The following is a 12,461-nucleotide window of genomic DNA, read 5'->3' on the forward strand; positions in this document are numbered from 1 at the left end:
TTTGACGGAAAGACACACATCAAATTTGATATTTTAATCTGCTCTTTCATTCTTCTAATAAGTTCTCTATCACAAGAGAATGTAGAGGTTTTCTATCGAGAAGAAGGATATCTTCTCAATGGCTCCATAGCTACGATTTTCCACTTCCTTCCACCTGTCTGATTTATTTACTTTGTCTGTTCAAACCAACTCACGAAATACCATGAATCTAAGGAAAACACACAGGGAGAGTAAGAGCAAGAAACACGCCTCGCACCGAAGGTGTTTATTCATCATCTTCATTTAAACAACATTCCTCATCATTGCCGTGATTAACGCAGGGAGGGAGCAAAGCTACCCAAATAACAAAAGTACAGAAAATGTAAGATAGACCTGCCGATACACGTTGTATCTAGCGAATTAATCTGAAAATAAACTTTCGTTTCAGTCGATGACTCCGCGTTGTTCGTTTGAGTGTTGGTTATCGTGTCGGACTAGCATGCGGGCAACCTGGGTTCGATCCCAGGGGAAAGTAACATTCTCCTTTGTCTAATTTTATCCCATCCAATACATAAAATGAGGTTTCTTCAAAACGTTTTGAATTGTATGGCATTTCATACGTCTGTAATCTAAAAGCAGCAAAGATGAAAATTTGAAATCAGGTTCGTTGTTCCAAAGTAACGATGTATTTCTGAAATTGTTTAAACAATCTATTGTTTATTATCGAAGAGCATACAGCCACAACTGAAATTTCTTCGTAATTGCCAGTTCCAACATTAAAGCGACAACGTCATCCTTTACATTAAGAAATACAATGGCTGTATTCTATGAAATTCCACCAACTTTCACGTTCAAAATATTCAATTTTTCACGTTTCAAGATGGTCAGTGTGTTTAGTCGTTCTGTCCAAGGCAATAATTTGAAATTTGCGTTTGCATGTTCGAATCCAAAGCAATACGAAACTTTTTTTCCCCGGCAAATGACATGGAAACCATTTAACTTCTTGCAAAGTTATATCGATATTATAGATTAAAAGAATAAAACTGAGAATATCGCTTAAATCAACTTATAAATTATATTAAATAAAGTGTATCCTACCCTGCCATGAAGCGCACGATCAGAAAGCCTGAAAGTTGCGGTGAAAACTGCAGAGAACAATGCCTTGTGAACAGTTAAAGGTATATATCTCGTCTCGTCTCGAATTTTTAAAAGCCTGTCCCGTCTCGTCCCGTGGGCAACACTACCCACCTTCAGCCGTGATCAAGAAAGTGTTGGGCCCTAACTCCACACCCCCATTTACGCCTTCATGGCGTAGTGCAATGTACAGGGGAGCACTTTACCCTACTGTAATAAACAAGAGAGAACACAGGTTAGTTTAACTAAAATTGTAAACTAAAATAAGATGTCTAGGGTTTTTTTGGGGGGGGAAGACACAAACTGCGAATTTTTATTGGTTTCACCTAATACGGAGAGGCTAAAGTTTGGGAAATTGGGTGTGGGACAGGATTTCGTGTAGTGGTAGGGTGCCCTGTAGGCGCACATTCTTTTTCCAGTCAACTTGTGAATGCGGTTTCATTTCTTGCTCTCTGATTGGCTGTTGGAAAGTTACGGTGCTGTTGTGATTGTGAGAATATCTTGTTTGCGTTGTATGTTAGGTTAGGTTAGGTAAGATTAGATTAGATTAGAAAGCAGCAAATTTGCGCTAAAATAGGAAATAAGACATTCTCACAATCACAGCACCGTAACTTTGCAACAACCAATTAGAGAGCAAGAAATGAAACCGCATTCACAAGTTGACTGGAAAAAGAAAAATCGCGCCCTGTAGGTATAGATATGCCAATATACTAAAGCGCACTAGCCAACCATTTCCGAGGAAAAGCGCTTCAAGGATTTGAAACTTTCCAAACGCCTTGATGAGCCGAAGTTATTATACAGAGTGGATCAAAAAGTCACTTAACACCCTCGGGACAAGGCCACTGCAGCGTGAAACATGGAAATAGTGATGACCAATCGTTGCCAGGCCATGGGGGAACTACATTGACGCCACCCGCACGGTCGGCGGCCATCTTGATGTCCGCCATCTTGGATTCAACTTCAGAATTGTAAATGGGAATAGGGTGATATATCAAATCAGGCTAAAATTTCACGAGAAATGCAATGGTGAAGGTTTTTTCGACGTACCTTAAACCAGTAAAACGTTATGACTGAATTCTTGTACCAATTTGCTCATTTTCGAGGTGTTAGAAAAATGCCTTAAAATTTGTTTAGCGCATCGGTAACGCATCGAGATCAAAGTGACGTCTAAGCAGAAAAGTTCGTATGCCATTGCACATGATTTTAATCGGATACATCCATGAAGAGCTGCACATTATGAATGGTTGTCGCGAATAATTACAGTGTGACGCTTCCATTAAATGAAAAGTCCTTCACAGTGACAAGGCTAATGTTTATGTTCATAACGAAGTTCATAAACAGAATATTCGATGCTTTTTATCTGATAACTCATTTTCGACAGATCAAACCTGAATGGTTAGTGCTGGTAAGTTAATGGTGTGGCGTGCTGTGTGGAACACGATTGGTTAGTCAATTTTCCATCAACGGAACCTTAAATGCTTAGGGCTACTTGGATTTGTTAAATAAACAGGTTTTTTCATCCTTGCTTGTGGAAGAAGGTACTTTTTACAGAGTTTTTTTTCAATAAGGAGGAACACCAGAACACTATGGGAACGTTGTGAAGCAGTTTCTGTCCAAAGTTAGTTATCAGATGACAAGGGTGGCATATTCTGTTTATGAACTTCCTTATGAACATAAACATTAGCCTTGTCACTGTGAAGGACTTTTAATTCAATGGAAGCGTCACACTGTAAATTGTTCGCGACAACCATTCATAATACGCAGCTCTTCGTGGACGTATCCCATTAAAATCGTGTGCAATGGCATGCAAACTTCTCTCCCTAGACGTCACTTTGATCTCTATGCATTACCGATGCGCTAAACAAATTTTAAGGCATTTTTCTAACAACTCGAAAAGGAGCAAATTGGTACAAGAATTCAGTCATAACCTTTTACTGGTTAAAGATACGTCGATAAAACCTTCACCATTGCATTTCTCGTGAAATTCTAGCCTGATTTGATATTTCATATCACCCCCTTCCCATTTTAAATTCTGAAGTTGAATTCAAGATGGCGGACATCAAGATGGCCGCCGACCGCGCGGGTGGCGTTAATGTGGTTCCCCCTTGGCCTGATAACGATTGGTCATCACCATTTCCAAGTTGCGCGCTGCAGTGGCCTTGTACCGGGGGTGTTAAGTGACTTTTTAAGCCACTCTGTAGGACTTCCCAAGTGGCCCGGTGACCTTGAGTAGCATATCAGTTTCATGCGCCGACGGTCTACGAGGTCTACACTTCACCTGTGCGTGACCTTCGTGATCTAAACGCCCGGCCATGATAATAGGTAGCTGGGCAGAATTGCGCTGGTCAACCGGGCTGCGTTGCCTAGTATGAGCGTCAGACCGACCTCTCTCCGGAGCATACAGTCGTCGTCTGATTTTTCGAGCAAATGCTGTCAATTTGTGTCACACAGATTACAAAGACCAATTCTACAAGATTTTTAATTCTCTTAAACCTCTGAACACACGGACTTGTGTTTTAACGTGGCAACAACTTCTGCCATCCGCCTAATTTCATGGCTGTGCGTTGAGTGCGCACATGGGTCGAGATCGAGTATCGGCTAGTCATTTTGAGGCTTTCGAAAAGAGCCCACGTAGAAATGCACTAAATTTAAACAAAAAAAATTACTTGCTTTACACGATGCCACAAACCGCGTGGCTGGGTCTATGTCGAATAGTTTCCTCACAATTGTAATTTGAAATCAGAGAGGTTTCATGTGGACACCCTGTATAACTAAAGGTTACTGAAAACCTGACAAAACCCCCTTTCTACCTCTTCACATATTTATTTATTTCTGGTGTCAATAATTGTTTCTAAGATTCCTCAGCAGTATACAGCCACCATCCCGCTCGAGACGCATCTGTCCAGAAGTTAACAGCATCTGAATTACAGCGGCGACACGTCAAGACTCTTTATCTCTTCAACCACTTGTCCTGCGATCCCCTCATAGGAATTAAAGTCATCAAAGAAATAACCACTTAAGCTCAACGAAACTAAAGGTTGCTTTCTGTCTGGCAACATCCCATATATCCTAATCACGCTTATACCATACGAACTGATGCCCTGAATAATTACATTAATTCCACAACCACAGACTCCTGACATGTTCATAAACCCAAAAGAGTTATAGCGGTGAAGCACTTGCTTAAAGCGGCAGATTCGTAGCAAAATCACAGGTTTGTCGTAAGTTCGATTCCCACCATCGCCAAAAATAAATTTGCTCACCTGAAGACGAGAGAATTGAATTGAATTGTTGTTTTAACTCCACTTTATGCATAGATAGGCTAATTGGGGCTGGGTTTTTAGTTTAAAGTGGCATAATTGGGATCCGAACCAATGTGCATTGTGCCTCCGCCGGGTACTGAACGCGGGACCCCTTGATGAAGGAAGTTAACACTACACCAACGGGGAGGCTGAATACGAGAGAATAGATGGTGGGTGCTTTCTCGAAACGTAGTGTTCGAGTTGGTGCTTTAAGTCCACTTTATGCACAGTAAGGCTAATCGGGACTGGAAGTAGTTTAAAGTGCCTCCACCAGGTATCGAGCCCGGGACCCCTTGATTACAAGCCGATCAGGCAACCACTGCTCCATCAGGGAGGCCCACGTAATATTAAAATAAGAACAGGTAAAAGCACTAGACAATGGATAATGTCCAATTAACATTCCATGCTAAAAAAAACCTTACGTTTTAGTTTGATTTGATAGGTTTCTTTGAACATTTTTATTCTCTCCACATAGAATGAAATAAGACCGAGAGGAACCATGCTTCCTCAATCACGAAACGAAATGTGTCTCCTCTCGATACAGTGGGATGCATAAGTATTACCAAGCAATTGCCCATTTCCATGTTTTTTTTTACGCAATGAGAGTTTCAAGAACGAAACTTAACACCAAATAAACTGCTGACAATACCTGCAATAGCACACATAAAAAGGTAGTCCTTACAAATTCGAAGGATGCAATAGAAAAATTAATGAAAATTGTCGTACACAATTTGCCGATCAATACTTGTCCATCCCACTGCACTATCTGTTATCGTGCAAAAAGATAGGTAGGTTAGATTTTGCACGATAAATTTCAACTTTTCTTTCACCTGGGTATTGACTGAATCGCATAGCCAGATGTCGAGCACATCTGGTATTGCCTTATGACAGGACCAATGTTGGCAATACACCTCGTAATAAAAAAAAACTTACTTTTTTATGAATATGCCATAATTAACCCCATAAATCGTACGTCATGCATAAAATGCGTAACAATTCATTGTTCTTTTATCAGTTCATTAATATATATCCATAGAGAGCATCGACACACGTCGAAAATTATTCCAAGCGACTCCACAGATATATTTTATTAGTTTCTACTTTTCGTACAAAAAACATTTTTACACGTTAGTAACGTTTTCCCCATATACCGAACGTTCATGTATAGTATGATTTTATTGTTTAATATTTCAAAAAATAACTACATAGGCAAAGTTAATGTCCAGTGCTAAGCTTCATGTCTCTATCGCTTTATGTACAAAAGTTACTTACTTCAAAAGTCCCGGTTGCATGCTTTTTGGACACCCTGTATTATTTATATATATATACCGGCCCCCGAGTTATATCATCACTCATCCCAATCTTCGCAAATTAGCCAAAAGGTGGTAAAAAAGGCGAAGTAAAATAAAGCAAATCAATCAAACCAATTCGCAAAAATCGTACAAACTAAGCATTTTACGGGATTTTTTAGTGTTTCTTTACAATCTTACATTCTGCACATACAGAGAACGAAGTAAATTATTTTATATTATGGGTGTAATGTGTTCGATAACTTCTGGCAAAGTAATATTATATGAACCAGTAGCGTACGCAGGATTTCATCAAGGGGGGTATTATTCCTAAAACGATTTTCCAAATTCACATTACCATTGTTTTATTATACTATAATTACAATCTACACCCTTTTTTTAAATTTTAAGTCAGAATTTTTGATAAGGGGACATTTCCCCGTATACATAGAAGGGTGCGAAATGGCCGTACGTGCCGACGCACCCAGAAATTTTAATTCATTCATTCATTCATATAATTAAATAATAATAATCACAATTAATTAATAATACGTATAATTAATTAATTAGCTGAATTAATACTAATAATACTACAAATACCACTACTACTACTATTAAGTAGTAGAGATCTACATAAATATAGTATTTATGAAAACAATAGAACGAAATTACTTTCTAGTCATTCGATTTTTATCAAATCCTGGGAGCATTGTTTTGTTTGTTACGAAATAATTGTCTGGTCAACGAGGTGAGACATTTCAAGGGTGAAGAAGATCCATAAATACAAGAAAATATATTAAAATAAATTGAAATAATCAAAGTATGGAACTCATCCAAGGAGCTGCGGTGATCTGGTCGGTAGAGCGTCTGACAAGTTACAATCAGGCGGGAGATCCGGATTTGATTCCCGAAATTGGTTGGAATTTTTCCGGCTTTTTCCCAGCATAAATGTCCCCAATAATACACATCTGGATTATCTCGTTGTTCTTACCAACAAAACATTTTACAATAGTTAAGCTTATTGTCGTTTTAATAATTGTCTAGTCAACAAGGTGAGACATTTTAAAGAGAGGCATTCGAACGTGCTACGGTAAACAATACAATGGGAAGGCGAATTCGTGACTGTATTCTTGTCCGCCTAGCCTTTGTCTATAAATTAGCCTCTTACAACGAACCAAGAACTTTATTTTGTTAATTCTCATTGTTCACACAAAAAAATACATGTTTTTTGAACACTAGCGTACTAGAGGGGTGGCCGATGGTGTTCCAGCCCCTACCGAAATTTTGAGAAAATCAGAATTTTCAAATAAAAATTCGTTAAGAACTTTAAAAGATCAAAATGTATAAATGCGAAACCTCTTTTCAAGTGAGTCCCGATTGCCATTTTTGACATTGAATACAATTTTAATAGACTGAAAAGCTCCAAAAATACTAAATATTTTATTATGCATCCTGCCCTCCAAATCGAAGCCATTTCCTATCCACATTTACTATTCCAGCCCCTCCAGAAAAAAAATCCTGCGTACGCCAGTGTGTTGAACATTGTTGCAACTGAGATACAAAACAACTTTTTTCTCTTTTAAATCATAGTTACCCTAACCTCATAAACTTGTGGTTATTTTCAAGGCATCACTGAAAGACGCGTGTGTTTGGAATGCTGTGCTTTTCTCCATGCTGCATGGAAATAATAATTCAAATTATTATTATATTATTATTATTATTAGTAGTAGTAGTAGAAGTAGTAATAGTAATATTGTCCCAGATCTTTGACTGTGAAAAATTGGCCATTTATTTTTTTCCACAGCATTTTTCATAATATTTCACAAGCTCAAGGGGGGGGGGAGGGTTTAAAATCCGTAACTCCCCCTTGCGTACGCCACTGATATGAACACAGTAACAACAACTAATATACATAATAGACCGATACATTGCAAGGCGACCAACCAAGCGGCGGCGTTGTTAGCACAACCGCTACGACACCAGGGATCCTGAGTTCGAATCCAGGACTGGGTAGGGGTGTTCTTCGCGAGTGCCCCTTTATCAATTTCATCATATGATCACTCATCTTCACCGTCGCAATTAGCCGAAATCGGAAGGAAAGCGACGGCAGATAAGAAAAATCCAAATATTGCAAGGTGTTAATTCATTACTGTTATCCGTAACAATATTCCAAAACACTTTTATGGACTTGCTTCCCAAACCTCCTCCCCCAAGAAAAAAGTTTGGCTATGCCCCCGAGTATTTCACAAACAACTTGATCCTGTTTACTTGAATCGGGTTGGGTTTTTCAGGAATTCAAACCTTATCAAACAGTTGGATACGATATGATATGATCCGCCCAGTTTTTTTTTTTTAAAGTACAATCTTAGAATGGTCAGAAACATACTGTTTTATTTCCTTACGGAGGGAGCGTCCTCGACTATACAGAGTGCTTCCGGGTTGATGATACAAACTTTCAGGGATGATGGAGAAGGGAACATGTATCAATTTGAGATAAGGAAGCCTGGTCCGCAAGCGACTTAGTCGAAAGTTATAAGCGAAAATCGGTGTATGCAGATGTAATACTTTTATTACCTGCACAAGTTTCATAAGCTGCTACATTCACAGCAGTTGTTCAACAGATGCGTCCCCACTTGATTTCTTCTTGTGGGGTCATGTGGAAAGTCTCGTGTACGAGACACCTGTCGAGACTGAAGAGGATCTCCTGGCAAGAATTCTCGCTGTCTGTGACATTGTTCGAACGACCCCGGGGTTGTTCCAACGGGTACACCAGGACCTTGTGCGACCATGTCATGCCTGCAGCGAAGCTGGGGGACACTACTTTGAACAACTGTTGTGAATGTAGCAGCTTGTGAAACTTGTGCACAACAAGTGTGTTAGCGACAGGTGATGAGTTGACGTGACGTTAGCGGCTCACTTGTTGATTGGAAGCTTTGGGAGTTGTGACTCGCTCCCAGGCTGCATGTACAGAACACGGAGATGTTGCGAAAATTATTTCACTCTACCATTGTCAGATACGAGCGTCTAGCGGCAGCATTAGCAACTTGGGAAATATATTGTCAGCAGTGACGTTATGATGTCACGTATTTATTGTCTGCGTTAACAGCACTAAACCTAACCTATTTAAAAGTTTATGCTATTCAATGCATATGTGAATAAGTTATGTAGGTCAGGTTTGGTGCTGTTACTATATGATGTGCTGCAGTCCCAAATTTTTCACAGGGTATGCACGAGTTTCGTGAAACGTTAAATGGGTTAACTTTTGTATTGTGTTCCCATTAAATATATGGATGAAAGCTTTGATAAACTTCTACAAAAACTGTCATTCATGGTAGAAAGGGGCACCTTTTACACCCCGAAGATGAGCATGAACGGTGATAAAATTAAATATCTGTGTGGGTGGGTGTGAGTGTGTGATTTGGTGTTTTAAGTTCACTTTATGTACAGTAAGGCTAATTGAGACTGGACCTACAGTTTAAAGTGGGATCCGAACCACTATGTGCCTCCACCGGGTATCGAACCCGGGACCCCTTGTTTACAAGGCGACGACGATACCACTGCTTCATCGGGGAGGCCCGATAAGATGAAATGGATGAAAGGGTGGTTGAGTGACCTGATTGATTTTACTTCGCTTTTCTGCCACTTTTGGCTAATTGCGAAGATAATGATGAATGATCATGAGATGAAATACGTAAAGGGACAATCACAAACACAAGTGGACAACACAAGCCCCATAGAGGATTATACTGGTCATGAGTTCAGACACCAGAGCCTCGTTAGTCTGCAAAATGCAGTCCAGGACGTACTACGTCAACGTGGAAGAGGTTGGCATTTGGGTGTCCGTAGAAAGGATCACCCCTTGCACCCCGAAATTGATGTCACAAAGAACATTCACGCCCGGCTAGGATTCGAACTCAGGACCCCTGACGTCGTAGCGCGCTGTGCTATCCTTCACCACTTAGGTACCGGCCTACTTTCTCCAAAAGTCATTTATAGATATACTTACGCGTCGGCCCCTCATGATCTGCCGAAGGAATGATGTTACAGATCCAGCACCACCATCTGGTCATTGCCACCCCTTCACATAACACACGCAAATTAATGCACGAATCACACAGGTTGGACGAGAAGCAGTCAACAAGTCAACCACACCAGCATCGAGAAGGGAAAAGGAAACACTTGGTAGGCGACCCGTCACAAATCAAACCACGCCGCCGTCTACGATTTCCATATATTATCTCCACCGAAATGTTTTATAAATCTTCTCGCAGCAACCCCCGACGAGCCGCCCCCACATTAACGCCGAGAAGTCGATGAAGGCTAAGTGGCTGGAATTGTTCTTTCTCTCTCCAGAGGGCGATGCGATGCGCAGTCCGCGCCTAGACGCCAGGCGCCACTCGGGGGGCCCGCAATGCGGTTTCCGGCACTCAAGCCGGCCCTTCCACATTTCAGGAACACGTGCCACTTCCCCACCGACGGATGGACGGCAATTAGATTACTCGCAGCGCGCTTTGCATTTTCCAGCATAACCACGCTCTGTTGTTCGACACACGACGTTGGGACTGAATATGGAAATGAAAAGGGGTCGTCTCCTCCCAAGAAATGGGCATCGTTCACTTAATCAGTGGGGGTTTATAAAATTTGGGCCCTGCCGACATCATTATTACTATTATTATTATTAGTTTTGTCATCATAGTACTTCCCTTTAACTAATTGCATGCTCTGTATTATTAACACTCGTGAACTTTAAAATGTACACACACATATGATTAACTGGGTGGTCACTCTAGGACCAAGATAAAATTGAAGTATAATTCGCGGTTTTCAAGGCGAAACTTCAAAAAATTCAAGGGTTCAAGCAGACGTTTTCTCTATTTCAACCTTACGTATTACCGCCTCTCATCACCCACACACATACGCACACAAATATATTAACAATACGTGGGTCATTCAATATATAAGTTTCCGTATGCTGTAAAAAATTTTATTTTTAAGATACATTAGAAAACTATACATACATTTGTAGGAGGATCCTTCCTCACTTCTCCACATCATCCCCATAGAGATTCAGGCATTTGTCCCACCGTTGCACCAATTTGTCCATACCCTTTGCAAGAAAATCAGGGCTCTGGCTATTGAGCACTATTTCACATTACGCTTCCCTTCTTCATCTGTTTCGAAAGGGTAACCTTGCAATTCAGACTTTAACACCGGAAAAAGATGGAAATCACTCGGCGCTAAATCGGGGCTTTATGGAGGGTGGGACAGCCGTTCCCACCCCAATTCTTCAATTTTGTGTTGTGTTTGCACTGCTGAGTGGGGGCGAGCGTTATCGTCAAGAAGAATGACACCAGCTGACAGGAGACCTGGTCGCTTATGTCGAATTGAGTTTTTCAGTTTATCCAATGTTTGACAATAACGGTCAGCATTAATTGTTCTTCCTCACTCCAAAAAGTCCATCAGCAGAACACCCTTAGCATCGATGCTTCTGAACTCCTTATGACGCGAGCCCGTGTTTTCCGAACAAGCATTTACTTTTCAACCTTGAGCGCATGCACCTTCACATCTGATAACGAATCGATTGTTGTTCCTTGTAGACAAAGGATGGCGCTTGTCAACCATGTGCTTCTTTTTAATGGCATTGCTTTATACAATATTTTATAGCACAGGGAAACTTATATATTGAACGTCCCTAGTATAAAGGGTCTGTGAGATTCCAATATATCCAAAAATTCTAATTCAATTCAATTAAATGGTATATATATACAGGGTGTTACTGAAGTTCGTTTCCAACGCTTAGGAGGTGATTCTACAACTGAAAATAAACACAAAAGTTCATGTGACGAAATGCCGAAAACTGCACCCATTCGGAGTTATTGAAGTGGGAAAAAGTGGGAAAATTATGTTTACAAGGAAATATTGGCACAACGGCCAACCATATGACCGCGGCGAAGGGCGTTCCACAAAGAAATGCAGCATGCTCTATTAAAAAAAGTACATGGCAGATGTGTGAAGTTGATGCGCAAGGGATTCCCCACAGGAAGCGAATACGTCTGTTGAAGTCATGGGGGTAGTATGAAGGGTTTAGCGAGATCGAGATAAGTTATCCACGGAAAGTGATATGTGGAGACTGACAACTAAAAAGAAAGCGAATATCCGTAGTGGACATCACCATTACGTAGAAAAACAAAGATGGTGGTGGTGCTGCGCTAGGTTGCATATGTGTCGACATGTTCACTGCGTGCAAACTGGAGGTGCCGAGGGAACCACATCACATACGATGTTCAAACTGTCTGCCATTAACTTCCACGCAGAGATGACAACGCCGAATCAACGATTGTCTAGTGCAAGCAAACAACCCCGCGGTGTCTGCTATCGTCGCTGCGGCGACATTAATGCGTGCAACGAGATCCTCGGCCGACATGTCCTAAATTTACCTTTATTTAGGTGAGTTAACCCACCATCGGTCGCAGGTGAGCACTGCACTCACTTTAAATTTTAACTGGCATTTTAACAGTATTTTAAGTATTTACCTGTTGACAGGCACGTAGCCAGGGGTTAGGCTAAGGGGGCTGAAGCCTCACCCCCGAAATCCCACAAATATCTATTTTAAATAGTGTATAGTGGTAATTAATTTTAATTCCTTATCAGGATTAAACATATTGCATAATAATTTGTAATATACTAAGAAATTCATCTTCAGGGCTTCTAGCACCCCCTTTTTTTCACCTTTAGATGTCGGCTGCTAATGAGGGAT

At 40.7% G+C, this 12,461-nt stretch overlaps 1 protein-coding gene across 1 annotated transcript in view; it reads right to left on the minus strand.

Moving 5' to 3' along the window:
* The window catches only part of Liprin-beta (liprin-beta 1), a 124,834-nt gene that overhangs the window by 87,253 nt on the left and 25,120 nt on the right, over positions 1 to 12,461 (minus strand). The gene's annotated exons all lie outside the window — the stretch shown is intronic.

This window comes from Lepisma saccharinum, chromosome 13 (assembly GCF_977018435.1).
Source record: "Lepisma saccharinum chromosome 13, izLepSacc3.1, whole genome shotgun sequence".
In the NCBI taxonomy this organism is placed as follows: domain Eukaryota; kingdom Metazoa; phylum Arthropoda; class Insecta; order Zygentoma; family Lepismatidae; genus Lepisma; species Lepisma saccharinum.